The sequence below is a fragment of the Papio anubis genome, chromosome 1 (assembly GCF_008728515.1).
Source record: "Papio anubis isolate 15944 chromosome 1, Panubis1.0, whole genome shotgun sequence".
Classification (NCBI taxonomy): domain Eukaryota; kingdom Metazoa; phylum Chordata; class Mammalia; order Primates; family Cercopithecidae; genus Papio; species Papio anubis.
The window spans coordinates 95,252,289-95,267,565 of NC_044976.1; the positions used below are offsets into that span (position 1 = coordinate 95,252,289).

The window sequence follows — 15,277 nt, forward strand, 5'->3', positions numbered from 1 at the left end:
TGGATGGAGTGCAGTGGCACGATCTTTGCTCACTGCAAGCTTTGCCTCCTGGGTTCATGCCATTCTGCCTCAGCCTCCCAAGTAGCTGGGACTACAGGCGCCCACCACCACGCTCGGCTAATTTTTTTGTATTTTTAGTAGAGATGAGATTTCACTATGTTACCCAGGATGGTCTCGATCTCCTGACCTCGTGATCCGCCCACCTCATCCTCCCAAAGTGCTGGGATTACAGGCATGAGCCACCGCGCCAGGCCCAAAAGATGGGGTTTCTAAGGCTGTGTATGTGTGTGTTTATCTTTCTGGGCTGAGGGCTCAGGGCCACGTGGGTAAGGTACTCTCTCACAAGCAGTCACCTCTCCCACCCTCATCCCCACAGCCAGCTGGTCCCATTCCCCACTCAGACTTCCTTCCTAGTCGCTGAGTCTCAAAGGCCTCCAGCCAATAAGAGAATGGGGCTCCAAGAGTCCTTCCCCTCCTCCTCTCTCCTAGATCTCTTCCTCCCTCACCCCAGTCCTGTCCTGCTCCTGACTGGGCTCCTCCACACCTCACAGCCACTGTAGGGTTCCTCAGAAAGCATTCACAGGAAATCACTCCTCCCCTGCTCCCTGGCCCTTACTTTATTTCTATCCATGACTCCCAGTCTGGTGTACCCTTCTCTTCACAAACACTGACCTCAGAGGCTCCACTCATGCCCCAGACCCTGTGCCTCCAGCCTGCAGTCTCCCTCTAGTGCCACTCATTGTGTCCCCCATCTCACAGTGCTGATGGTTTCCTCTCCCTATCCCTGCCCCTCCCTGCCCCTCCCTGCCCTCTGTTCTTCACCCAGAGGGCTGGAAGAAATTTGAACCCTTCCCTTCCATGTTGTACTCTTTCCCCCTTCCCCACTGTGGCCACTAAATTATTTATATTTTGTAGAGACAACTCTGTATTGTAGGGGATGAGGGGGGCTACTCTGGTTTCCTATTTCTGTGTATAAACATACTATGGACCATTACAATAAAAGTAACTTAGATTGAATTTTCCACCAGCTCAACAAGGTAAGGGATTGAATTTGAAGTTACATGAAATTTTTTTTTTAAGTTAATATAAGACTTCTTGCCTTCTTGAATTTGAGGACGAAGTGCAGGGTCTCTACATACGGGAGCCAGGAAAGATTTCTTTTCACACAAGAAGATAAGTTCCAGGAAGGAGGGAACACATTTGTCTTGTGTATCATTTCCACAGGGCATAAAGTAGGCAGTAAATTAATACCGTTTAAATAAATTAATGACTAGATAAACACATTAGTACAAATGTCATTATTAGTTAGTTATTATTCAGCAGAAGGCAGAGAGGAAGAACAAATAAGTTTTGAGTCCAGAAAAGAAAATTTCCCAAACACTGGAGGACCAGAGACAAATGAACAACATATGGCAACCTGAGGATACAAACATGCTCTGTTACACAGAGGGCTGATAGAGCAAGTAGGCACTTGGTGTTGGATTGGGGGTGGTAGGGGTGTGGGACGTTGAATAAGAATGACAAAGACAAATTTGTTCTCAACCTTATCAAATTGATGAAAGAAAGGGTTGGAAACCTATTGTTATGAAAGGGACCTTTCAGCCTTTTAAGATAAACATCTTAGAAAACTTTTGCAGCCATGTTGAAGTCAATCTCTCCAGCTGCAAATTTCTCTTCAATCCCTGATTTTCAATTTTTTTTTTTTTTTTTTTTTTTTTGCCCTGTTCCTCTTTTAAGCCAATATGAGCTCAAAGTGCAATGGGAGAGTTCCCTGGCCTCCCTCACAGGATATGTAACAGGGATGTGGTTCTTCTGCTCATGCGCTCAAATCCCTTACAGTAGGGGGAGCATGTAGACAGGCAGGTGCAGGAGCTATGGCAAGTGCTTTTGGACTCCGGTCCCATGGTAACGTCTAGGGGTGGGAGCCTGCAACTCCCAAGGCCCAAGTAGGTGTGTGTTACAGGGTGCTCTTTTAGCCTTGCCATCCACCAATGGCTTAAGTGTTAAACAGCTCAGTGGACCCTCTGCCTTTTCACGAGGGCAGAGGGCCAGTGTGACAGCTTTCTGTATCCTGAGATCTTGTCGGGTGTCCAGGAAAATTCAGGTCACACATGGACTTGAAGGATGGTGAATTTGGGGGTTTTACTGAGTGGTGGTGGTGGCTCTCAGTAGGATGGATGGGGAGCTGGAAAGGGGATGGAGTGGGAAAATGATCTTCCTTTAGAGTTTGACCACCCAGAAGCCTATCTCCTCTCCCACCATCCCCAGCCAGACTCCTCTCGACGTTCAAATGCTTCTTTTCTTCTCTCCTCTGTCATTCTGCTCTTCTGTTAATCTGTTTGTGGAGCCTAGGGTTTGGGGTTTATATGGGTACAGAATAGGGGCCAAATGGGTACAGACATAGCAGGCCAAAAGGCAACTTTTTGGTGTTCAAACAGGAATACCTGCTCCCACTTAGGGTCATGGGTTTTCAGGCTTGAGGGTGGGGCTTTTACCAGGAACAGCTGTCTTCTACCCAGTGTTTCTCTGTCTCTTGTCCATATCAAAAGGCTCTCCATCATGCACCTGGAATCTAGCTAGGCAGCTGGTCACCAGGAAGGCTTCTAGGAAAAGCCCAGAAGGGAGGTCAACTAGAGACAGCTTTTCAGTCTTTCCTACCATCCAGTCCTGATGTGGCCTGCTAGAAAATCTTTTCTCACAACTGCTAGCCAGTGGTGACAGAAACTTTCCCAGAACTTACAATAGGAGGTCACATGCAGGTCAGGTCCTAAAATAATCTGGACAAGTACCTACCACAGAGGTGATTTTCCTCCTTTCCATGAACTCAGGCACTCCCCCATTCCTCCCTCTACATTCTTCCTAGGGAAACTCAACAATATCTTCTCTTTCATGAGAAAGCAACAAATGATCACATAATTCATAAGACAAGCTACATATTGCAATGAGGTATAATTAAAAGATGTCACATATTTACCAACTGGCTCACCTGTAGCCCAGCATATGCGAAAAATCCTTCACTTTGCTGAATGAATCCAGCCGCCTGCTGAGAAAACCGTGTCAGCCTGACAGTGCCTGACTTAATTACTTTGAACTTAAAATAATTAATAAGTCCCTCATTTTCCAACAGGAAAGCACTTAATGCTGTTCAATAAAATAATTCATAGCCTACGTAACTTGCTGCAGCCAGGAGGTGTTTTTTGTTTGTTTGTTTTGGTTTTGGTTTTTTTCTTTTCCTATAACTTTGGGTAATTTTTCCACTACACATTTGGAATGATGTTTCCTCACTAAGCCTCCCACAGGTATGTGAGTTTTGATCATTACATTTCTTCTAGTAAACCCAGTCTTCCTCAAATGCACCAGGGAGAGCCTAGCTTTCACCTCTTCCTCCCTCTTGCTAATCCTTCTGAGTCCTGGGCTTCATTGTAAATGGTCTGAAGAGTCTTTTGGCCTCAAAACCTAAATATTTGCTTAAAATAAATGTAGAAACGGGTATAGGGAGGTGGTTGAGTGAAAGGAAAAATGTGTGCCAAGCAAACAAATGCAAAAGAAGAGAGCACAATAGTGAAACATTGTTGAAGGATGTACAAAATGAACCTGAACTTCACCTTCTTCTGGTTGGCTTTCCATTTGGTATCTTTGCAGGTGCCTGCTTGAGGTAATATGGATGCACAAGGCAGTGAATCTAATTTTCGAAACTGTTTAAAGAGAGATTTTTTAGTCTGTAAGCACATTTCTTTTAAGGGGAGAAACTGTCTTTTAATATGCCTAATGGAGATCAAGAAAGAAAGCTGTGGTTTCCCAAAGGTCCTATATTTGATTTCTGCTCTGAAAAGAATGTTTATTCCATTCTAAGTAGATCTTTTTTTTGTTTGTTTGTTTGTTTGTTTTTTGTTTTTGAGATGGAGTTTCGCTCTTGTTGCCCAGGTTGGGGTGCAATGGCATGATCTTGGCTCACTGCAATCTCCGCCTCCCGGGTTCAAGCGATTCTCCTGCCTCAGCCTCCCTAGTAGCTGGGATTACAGGTATGCACCACCACGCCTGGCTAATTTTGTATTTTTAGTAGAGACGGGGTTTCTCCATGTTGGTCAGGCTAATCTTGAACTCCCGACCTCAGGTGATCCACCCACCTCGGACTCCCAAAGTGCTGGGATTACAGGCATGAGCCACCATGTCTGGCCAGTAGATCGTTTTTAATGGAAAATTTATTGTTATAAGTTCTGTAAGACTATTCCATAAATGGGTTAAAACAGAGTGGGACAGGGGAAGGAGGACAAGAATAAAAAGCTAAAATGTTTGCTCTTTGTGAAAGCAAAACCTTTGCCAGGAGACTCTAGGTGCCAGTACACTGGTTCTCAAACTTAAGTGTGTGCATGATAACCACCTTGGACCTTGAGAAAATGCTCAGTACTAGGAGGTAATATCAACAGAGACTGACTCAACAAAACTGTAATGAGACTTGGGAATCTGCATTTTTGAAGACTCAGATGATCTGATGTGATCAATGGTCTACACTTTGAAAAACACTGCTGTTATCAGCAATGCAGGAGTTGAGGGTGGCCCTAAAGGACCTGAGAACCTGAGAATTTACTACTAAGGAGATGCAACTGAAATTAACAAACAGTGACTATTATCAAATGTCCTTAAGTAAAAAGCCAAAGTTTTCTGTGCTCCTTCCAGTAAAATAAGCTGTTTATAAGTCACCGGTGGGGGGCGGGAGGCAGTGACATTGAAAATTTTCACTTAAACTTGATTTGTTTCAAAGTCCTGCTTGCTCCTTTGATGGAAAAAGAAAATCATAAATAAGTGGGAGAAAGGTCTCACTTTGTATTACAAACAATATTGTTTTAAAGTTGTAATTAGACATCCTCACTGGTGCGCAGATCTTCCCCCTGGAAAGAGGGTCGCTACTGCCCCTTCCTTTGACAGAAATTCTATCCTCACGGGGGCTTGACTGAAAACTGTAAGAAAACCTCCTCTTGCCCACCACTTTGTTAGCCACCCCAGCAGTGGATTCATGAAGCTATCTGCACAGATGACGAATCCCACCTTCAAGAGAGGGACGAAAGCACTGAGGGCAATATTGGAAGATGGCTGGGCATTGTTTCAGACAGAGAGTAAGGGGAATGGAACTCTTTGGTTCCACTCTCTTGATACCCTTTTCATTATGATCAAAATATCAAAGTACAAACTCTTGCCCAAAGAGGGGAGAAATCTCTAATTTTGACAGATCTATAATAATAATGATGAGTTTGCATCAAACTCTCCAGATAACCAAAAGCTACTCCTTATTATAGCCTGGTGTTTAACACCGAGGCTTTGACAACAAGCAGCTCAGGGTTGAAGCCCAACTCTGCCCTTCACTGTCTGTATGATTCAAGGTAAGTCATTTACTTCTCTGAAGGCCAGTTTCTTTATCTATAAAATAGAGATAGTAATAAGTCTTTTTTTTTTTTTTTTTTTTTTTTTTGAGACGGAGTCTTGCTCTGTCGCCCAGGCTGGAGTGCAGTGGCGCGATCTCGGCTCACTGCAAGCTCCACCTCCTGGGTTCACGCCATTCTCCCGCCTCAGCCTCCGAGTAGCTGGGACTACAGGCGCCCGCCACCACGCCCGGCTGGTTTTTTGTATTTTTAGTAGAGACGGGGTTTCACCATGTTAGCCAGGATGGTCTCGATCTCCTGACCTCGTGATCCACCCGCCTCGGCCTCCCAAAGTGCTGGGATTACAGGCTTGAGCCACCGCGCCCGGCCACTGAGATAGTAATAAGTCTTATTTCACAGTGTTGTTATGAGGATTAAGTGAGATAGTTTGATAGAGTGGTTAGTACAGGGAAAAAATGTTTTAAATGTGTGCTATTCTCACTCCCCTATAAATCCATAAGGGCAGTAGTATGACTCTACTGTTTGTCACTGTAATCCCAGCATAGATCCTGGTTTCATAAATGCTTTTGGAATAAAGAAAAGAAGGAAAAAAAGTAAGAAGAAAGAAAAGAAGGAAGGAAGGACAGATTTGAAAAAGCAACTAGCTCTTTCCCTAAGCGGCCTGAGGTAATCTGTGAAAATGATTCGCTATTCACTTGACCCAGGGAACCCCAGGAAATCATGCAAATCAAGAGGTTCCAGTCTTCGTGTTCACTTCAAGAACACTCGTGAAACTGCCCAGGCCATCAAGGGTATGCATACACGAAAAGCCACGAAGTATCTGATGTCACTTTACAGAAACAGTGCGTACCATTCCGACATTACAATGGTGGAGATGGCAGGTGTGCCCAGGCCAAGCAGTGAGGCTGGACACAAGGTCGGTGGCCCAAAAAGAGTGCTGAATTTTTGCTGCACATGCTTAAAAATGCAGAGAGTAATGCTGAACTTAAGGGTTTAGATGTAGATTCTCTGGTCATTGAGCATATCCAAGTGAACAAAGCACCTGAGATTCGCCGCCGGCCCTACAGAGCTCATGGTTGGATTAACCCATACATGAGCTCTCCCTGCCACATTGAGATGGTCCTTACTGAAAAGGAACAGATTGTTCCTAAACCAGAAGAGGAGGTTGCCCAGAAGGAAAAGATATCCCAGAAGAAACTGAAGAAACAAAAACTTATGGCACAGGAGTAAATTCAGCATTAAAATAAATGTAATTAAAAGGAAAAAAAAGAAAAAGAAAAAGCAACTAATTCCAAGGCAAAAAAGTAAGAAGTGTTCAGAAATCATAAAAACCTATGTCTTCCTCCCAAAAAGTCTTTTGCAAGTCCAAGCAGTGAGTTGGGGATCTGTCCAAATTCCATCTGGTGGCACTGGCCTCTCAGCATGAGTCTTCCAAGGTAACTGCAACAAGAGAAAGGACCTCTGGAGAGCCGTGCCCAGGGAGTGACTGTATCACCCCTGTTCAGGTCCATTGGCTAGAACCCATCACATGACCGACCCAGCTGCGGGGCAGTGGGAGATGGAGTGTGCCATGCTCCAAGGGACAACAAGAGGGCCAAACACAGGCGAGCATTAGCAATATCTACCGCAGCCTGCGTCCTGGCATCCAAGTCTAAGGAAAGGCAGTTGGCAAAGGGTGTATAGGAAAACATTCTGAAAAGACACAACAAAAATAAATATGTTAAATAAACTTTATTTTCTTTACAATATTATGGGATTTTCATCTGGTGCCTGATATTTTCAGGTGCATAAGAGAACTCTCAAGGAAGTATAATACAGTGTGAACTGAGTTAAACCTTTTATTCCCTCACTTTCCTTTCTCTTTCTCTCTCTCTCAGATGCAGGCAAACACACATATGACAAAACACACACTCTCTATTTTTTCTGTTCAGGCAGAAGTTCTCTCCATCCACGGTAACCCAGACCCTAAGAGGAGAAAGAAAGGAGAGATGCAAATGTTTGTTGATACCTAATTATTGAGAAGCATCAAGAGATATTAGAAACGAGTGGATATGTATCTCTGGCATGTTAACTGTCCTGAAAAAAAGCCTTAGTTTTCATTCCACTGGATAAACAAAGCATATCAGCTTTGACTTTGAACTACCAATTGACTTGGGCCAGATCTGTACATCTAGGACAATTAAATTATGGCAGAGTTATTCTTTTTGGTAACCTAAACACTCAATGGAGATAGCTACACAATTAATTCACTAAAATTTGTCAGTATCCAAATCTGGGCAGAACAACCCAGATGTAATTTGCTCACAGTACATCTCGACAATGTTACATAACTTGAGCTTGTAGATTCTTGGACTAGAACTAGTTCTTTTTGGGTCATAAATTTATGTGCAGTTTATCACAACTTTTAGTGCCTTAGAATTAAGGTACTGTAGTTTAATACCATGTAAAGTGTTTTAGTTAGCTTCCTATGGTGAAAAATCAACTTTCAAAGTCTCAGCAACTTACAACAACAGACGTGTTACACATTGGCAGCTATAGTCAACTGCTGTGGCTTTGTTTAATCTTTTCTCTCCAGGACTCAGATTAAAGGCAGGGTTGTGTTTCAGATTAGGAGCAGCTCCTTTTTGAGATATGCCATTCTTGAGAAGAGAGAAAAAAGTAAGAATGTTGCGAGAAACACACAATGCCTCTTAGATGTAGCATGAGTCATGTCCACTCAGGTCATTGGCTAAAATTAGTCACATGGTCAATAATAGAGAAGTATACATATTCCCTTCCCTCAGGACACACTGCAAGGTACATGGCCACAGGCAGGAAGTATAATCCTCTTATAGGAAAAGGAGGGAATATTTGTAACAATATAATCTTTCAAAATACTGAACTTTCTCATCTTAATATCCCTAGGGCCTAGCACAGGTGTCCAATGAATATTTATTAAATTGCATTGAATATTCATTGTATCGAATGAATATATCATTTTAGCATAAGTCAGTCATCTGAAAGAACAAGTATTTTATCATTATGTCTATCACCACTATTATCATCAAATGATATTTTTTAATTAGCCATGTATACCTAGTACTTATCTGAGCATTCTACAGGTAACAATAGATTTTATTGATTACTTTTAGTAGTATAGCAATCTAAAGAGAAAAATAATGGTAAATAATTCTTAAAAAGACATTAGCATACATTTTCGTTAACACAAACTCACAATTTTCTTTTTGAAAATACTGTTAATAATGCCAATCAAATTCTGATAAGAGTAGAATTTGCTTTTCTAAAACTTGTTGGTATTTAAAATTGTATTTCTTCTGCTAGAAATATTTTGGGGGAACACCAGAAATAGTGGGTGAAGATATGAACGATTTCTCTTGGACAATGGACACAGAAATTAAAAGTCATCTCAGAAATTAAAAGTCATCTCAAATTTGTTGATTCTGAAGGCAGTCACTGAAATAGTTACAGGTTGAAGTACAAAATGAAGATTGCACGCTCAGGCTGGATGAACTCAAAATATAATAAAAGTTTGGGATACATTTGAACAGGGGCTGGTTATGCTGCTTTTGGATAAGCATTGAGGCAAAATGAAATTCTGAGACTCTGCCAGCCCCCTCTTAGGAATCTGGGTATAGAGGTTACGCTACAGCACATTCACTATCACAGAAATCGCTCATTTTAATTTGCATCCGTTTCAGGAGTTGGTCACGGGCAAATTCACACATCCAGAAACTAGCTTTTTCTCAAAGATACCAGTATACTACACATTACATTACAAGAATCAGGACTAATACCTTTATCCTGTAAAACAATGCAGTCCCCTCCTAATTGCAACTAGAAATTGTACCAAAGTTATCATTTGTGCTCAGTGAGTTTGCGAATTAATTCATTATGCTGTTAAAATCCCAGCGTCTCTTATCACCTGCCGCTTTAAACACTCTGGTTGCATTAACAGGGCTGCCCCGTCAGCTGCCAACTGCAGGAGCTGGAGGCAGCTAAGAAGTGAATCCTTGAACTGAGAAATTCCACCTAGGGGAGGAGACGCAGCTTTGACTTGCAAACAGGGCCCAGGAATCCAGCAGAGCTATCTGGAGAACCACCTGAATCATCGATCCATAAAACCATCATGAAAGTCAATGTCTCCTCCAGCACAGATCAGAGTCAGGCTTAGATAAAATGCTGTCGGTAATGATAACCCTGTTCTCTGACCACGGACAAGACTAAGGGATCAGTTGTGCCTTATTTTGAGGAAACCTTGTGCAAATACTAACTTGAAAATAGCCGTCAGAAAAGCCACGCACCCCTTGTTTTGAAATCGTTTTCTACATATATGTGACTTGTACATTTAAAGGTTGATGTTACCTTTGAGGAAATAAGCCAGTATTGCTGATTAAAATAATATTTATTTTCTACAGTGCCACCATAAGCCTCCTACATTTTCCTGGCTGCCAACCTATAATTAATTTGCTAGTGTGCACTGCTTGTCCCGAGATTTCCACAGAGCCACACTAGTATTTCTCATTAAAATGAATCCTGAAGGCACTTTGTTATTGTTTAGTCTCAGAGAAATATTGACAGTGGTTTTCTTTTTCCCTCCATCAACATCATTGTTTTATAAATGCTAAATGCAAAAGAATTTTTTGCACACCTTTGAAGTATGCCTTATCAATAATTCATTCAAAATCACAAAGGAGCAAAATAGCTGGGTGGTTGAAACTGTAACAATGTTAGGAAAACCACATCTGCTTTTAAATCGTCATATTATTGAGTTAAAGCTTCATTGAAGGCACAGTAACATCCACAAGCCCGTTGGTTTCTCTTTGTGCTCAGTTCAGCTGTGCCTTTTAAGTCAGCTTTAGGGGCTTATTTCACCAGCATTCCAGATGACAGCACTAGGTTCTGGGCACTCTCGCCTCCATTTTTGTTTAAGATGCCTCCTGAAAGAGCAGAGCACCTGTGTCGTGCTCTGCCTCTGCCTCATATCATGGATAATTATCTCTTAATATGGAAGTTTGGTTTGCCTGATTTTTATATTATGCCCACCAGGAAGGAATTATCCCTACTCTCTGACATTCAATGCAGAGCCAAATCAATTGCCACTACTAAATAAATGTTAAATAATAAGAATCATGTGGTGCTGCTAGGAAGAATATCTGTTTAAGAAAAGAAGAAGAAAATTGAAACCTATTACACATGTGCCAGCGATATCCTCTACAGGATTCAGATATTAAACATCAGACTCTCCATTTTACTTTTAGCGTTGGATGAAAAGTCCATGCTATTTAATTATTCCAACCATAGGTTAAAGAAAACAGCCATTAGCTCTTTTGTTAAAACATTCTTCTGCTCTCCTCATTGATTTGAAAGTTAATAATGCCAGTAGTTTTCTATGTCACGGCATTGAGTTTTAAAATTACTGAACCTTATTCCTGAAGTCTAAAGTGATGGTAAACCATTACAGAGAGTGCATATCACAAACTAGGATATATTTTCTTGAGATTGTTAGGCATGTTAGAGTTAATGTTATTTTAGAAACTATAAAAAGGGAAATAAAAATGTTGGCTAAGGAATCCTGCTTATAAACTAAACCTGAACAGTTATCTCTTGGCACGCTCAGAAACCCATTTAAACTTTCTCTGGAGATTAAATGAACATCCTTCTGTATGTCTGCTCACTACCCAAAAGCAATGAAATCTTATTTAACGTGACATAAATCTCTAATGTCACTTTCACCTCTCATCCGCAACAAAACATAGCATTGTGCAAAATTATAGAATTAAAAACACCAATCATATTCTTATAATTTGCTTTCTTGCCCTCAACAAAATCTCTTACAGTTTTTTCTTTTTGACTTTTTAGCAATAGTCAAAACTGTCTAGCTAATTTCATTTAACTCGATTGGGAAACAAACTTTTAAGAACTTTTAGAAACTGATGGCCAAAGAAAACTAAAGCCAGATCAACCTTTCACAAGTAAAGCTATAAATGAAAGCTCATCTCCTCAACTGTTTATTTAGTTCTGGGTTCTCAGCAATGGCAGATGATACTTGGGATATAGCTAATACTAGGTTTAAGAAAAGCAAGGCTTTATTCTATTTCATCCTGCATAGAAACAAAAAACTGTAGAATGCAGTGGTGTGAGCCTGTAATTCCAGCTACTGAAGAGGCTGAACCAGAAGGATTGCTTGAGTCCAGGAGTTTAGCACACTAAGACTCTAGTGCACCCGGACTCTAGTGCACTAAGCCGATTGGGTGTTCACACTAAGTTCGGCATCAATACGGTGACCTCCTAGGAGCAGGGGACCACAGTTTGCCTAAGGAGAGGTGAACAGGCCTAAGTCAGAAACTAAGCAGGTCAAAACTCCCATGCTCATTAGTAATGGGATCAGGCCTGTGAACAGCCACTGGGCTCCAGCCTGGGCGACATAGTGAGACTCTGTCTCCAAAAAGAAAGAAAGAAATATAAAAACCTCAGCCAAAGATTTTACAAACTGAGAAATATGAATAGATTAACACTATATTATATTAACTCAAGAATAAGAGACTAACCAGGTGTGGTGGCTCATGCCTGTAATCCCAGTACTTTGGGAGGCCAAGGCAGGCAGATCATGAGGTCAGGAGTTCGAGACCACCCTGACCAACATGGTGAAACCCCGTCTCTACTAAAAATACAAAAATTAGCCAGGTGTGGTGATGCTCACCTGTAATCCCAGCTACTCAGGAGGCTGAGGTAGGAGAATCGCTTGAATCCTGGAGGTGGAGGTTGCAGTGAGCCCAGATCACGTCACTGTACTCCAGCCCAGATGACAGAGTGAGACTCCATCTCAAAAAAAAAAAAACAAGAAAGAAAAAGAAAACAGAACAACAGACTAATAGTGATCCATCATAAATGGTCTACGAGGTAAGCTAAGACTAATACACCTCTTTTTTTATGAGATAATATTCTGGCATAGAAAGACATATATTGATCAAATTCTCTCACAATATCCTCAAAGATAATAATGTATTAAATAATTATTAGCCATTAATAATTATTAACTAATAATTATTAGTTATTAATAATAGACACTATTCATTGAATATTTACCATGTCAGGTACTATTCTAGAGGAAATTATATATATGTTATATATGTACGTGTTTGTGCTTATATGCATATAAAATCTCAGTATGTTCAACAATCCTTTGAGATTGGTATTACTATCCCAATTTTTTAGTGAAGGAAATAAAGCTGAAAACTACTTTATAACAGCTGGGTGCAGTGGCTCACACCTGTAGTCCCAGCACTTTGGGAGTCTGCTTAGGGGCCGAGGCTCCCCCTTGCCCACATGGTGAGGTGGACGGGTGTACTTCCCTTCCTTTACCAGCTTGTCCCACTGCTTCCTGATGATACTCAAAAGTCTCATCGTTTTCTGCCAAAGTATACTCTATGAAATAATCATTTTCTATTTTGTACTCTTTCTCTGCCCAGATACCACCAATTCCATGTGCACATTCTATCCATTCTTTTTCAAAAGGATGACATCGAGCAGAAATCTTGTAGGACTGTTCAGCACTTTGGATTGTCAACCATCGACCTATGTTAACGCGAAACCGTTTCTGCACGTCCAAGAAAGGCATGGCATTCTGATGCTCATGCCCTTGTCTCTTCGCTGGCCGCTGCTTCAGGATGATTCTACTTTTCAAATTTTTATATGACACAAACCTGAAAATAGTTCACTAATATATTAGATTACCAAATCCATTTTGACAAAGAGCTCAACATACAAGAATAATGAACCCAAATTAGGTACATTTAATATAGACAGCGTAAAGGGGATGACTTATTTTAATGTTGGTTTCAGTAAGAAAAAAAATTTATAGATTTTAGTTGACCACAGACAGCACAATAATTCTGCCCCCAAATTAATGATCAGGGGCCTTATTACCCAGATGGAGGAAAACAGTTCTCTCATTGTAACTGTCAGGGAATATCTACAACTTGAAAAGTCTCCAGAGCGTGAGACAGCTTGTGAGGGTGTGGAGAGGGGCCTCTTGCAGTTTTCATCTGGGTTAGAACATAGCAGGTTTAGCTGGAGAACTTTTCTGAAAGTACCCAGGCTAGGGCAGCCTCCTTCTGATAGCCCCCGCCCACCCTGGGTAGTGCCATACCTATCTGATATGATAGATCTGTTCAGAGGCATCAGCTGATGTATTTTTAAAATGCTTCCCCAGTGATTCTAGCACATTACTGTATACTTTGCATCTTATACTCCCCCAAAAGTTTCCCAGTATCCCAAGTAAAAGCCATTTATCTACCAAAGCTACAAAGCAGAAACAGATACTAAAACTTACACAGTGGGAGAAAAATGTCAATTTAGCTTTTGTATACAGTGACCACAATTGAGCAACATATTAGCTTAAATATCTTGGCATAAAATCAAAAATGGAAAAACCAGGCTTTAAACATTGTAATAAAATGTTTAAAAGCTTAAAAGCTAAGATTTTTACAGCTGGACAGATTGAGAGATTTTTTTTTCTCTAAATTTCGGTATTGTTCTTTGTCAGTTTTTTGTTTTGTTTTTTTGTTTTTGTTTTTGTTTGTTTGTTTGAGACAAGGGCTCGCTCTGTTGCCCAGGCTGGAGTGCAGTGGCACAATCATGGCTTATTGCAGCCTCAACCTCCTGGGCTTAAGCAGTCCTCCTACCTCAGCCTCCCAAGTAGCTGGGACTTCAGATGCACATCACCATGCCCAACTAATTTTTGTATTTTTAGCAGAGATGAGGTTTTGCCGTCCTGAGACCAGGTTAGTCTCAAACTCCTGGGCTCAAGTGATCTGCACACTAGAATTACAAGTATGAGCCACTGCACCCAGCCCCTTTCAAGGATTTTGACCTTGGTAAGCTTAGTGAGCTCGGTGACCTCAGCTTCTCTAAACCTCAGGTTTCTCATCTGCAAAATGGGACAGTAATCATTTCTCAACTTGAATCTCACCTTCATCACTTCTAGCTGTACAGCCTTAGGTAGATGCTTAACCTCTCTGTGTCGTAATTTCTTCATCTCCAAAATAGCACAACAATAGTATCTACTTCATAAGGCTGTTGAGAGGAATAAATGAGCTAATATATGCAAAATATTTAAACGATGTATGGCTTACAGTTAACCTTCAATAAATCATAGCTATTATTTACTGTCTCTTCACAATGGAGACTATATAACCTGCCCTATCTATTTTACAGGACTCTTAGAAGAATCACATCATGTGGTGAATGAAGAATTACTTTCCAAACTGAAACTCCAACTGAATATTAGCTAGTATTTGTATCAGGCAAAAATGCACGAAGCTTTTGTATAAACTTACACTTAGAAATTATTATTTCTAGTTTGTGTAGTTAGCTCATTTACCAGGCATGTTTGGGCACTTGCAATGGATTCCAAAGTGATTTGATAAAAATTTTACATGTGGGCCGGGCGCGGTGGCTCAAGCCTGTAATCCCAGCACTTTGGGAGGCCGAGACGGGCGGATCACGAGGTCAGGAGATCGAGACCATCTTGGCTAACACAGTGAAACCTCGTCTCTACTAAAAAATACAAAAACTTAGCCCGGCGAGGTCGCAGGCGCCTGTAGTCCCAGCTACTCGGGAGGCTGAGGCAGGAGAATGGCGTGAACCCGGGAGGCGGAGCTTGCAGTGAGCTGAGATCCGGCCACTGCACTCCAGCCTGGGTGACAGAGCGAGACTCCGTCTCAAAAAAAAAAAAAAAAAAAAAAAAAAAAAAAAAAAAAAAAAAAATTTTACATGTGTATTGTAAATACTTACTAGGACATTTATATTTTCAGGAAACTTCAGGAACAATCCAAAAGTTGTAAATTTCAAAACAATTTTTGTAATGACCTCCCTTTCAGGGCTTCAACACTGAAAGC

General features: G+C 41.2%; 2 pseudogenes across 1 annotated transcript; one reads left to right on the forward strand and one right to left on the reverse strand.

Moving 5' to 3' along the window:
- The first annotated feature begins 5,655 nt into the window (after positions 1-5,655).
- Positions 5,656-7,267, forward strand: LOC110740512 (annotated as a pseudogene). The gene has a single exon (XR_004176289.1). The product of XR_004176289.1 is annotated as a 60S ribosomal protein L17 pseudogene (transcript).
- A 4,897-nt stretch (positions 7,268-12,164) lies between these two features.
- Positions 12,165-13,976, reverse strand: LOC110742576 (annotated as a pseudogene).
- Between the last annotated feature and the right edge of the window lie 1,301 nt (positions 13,977-15,277).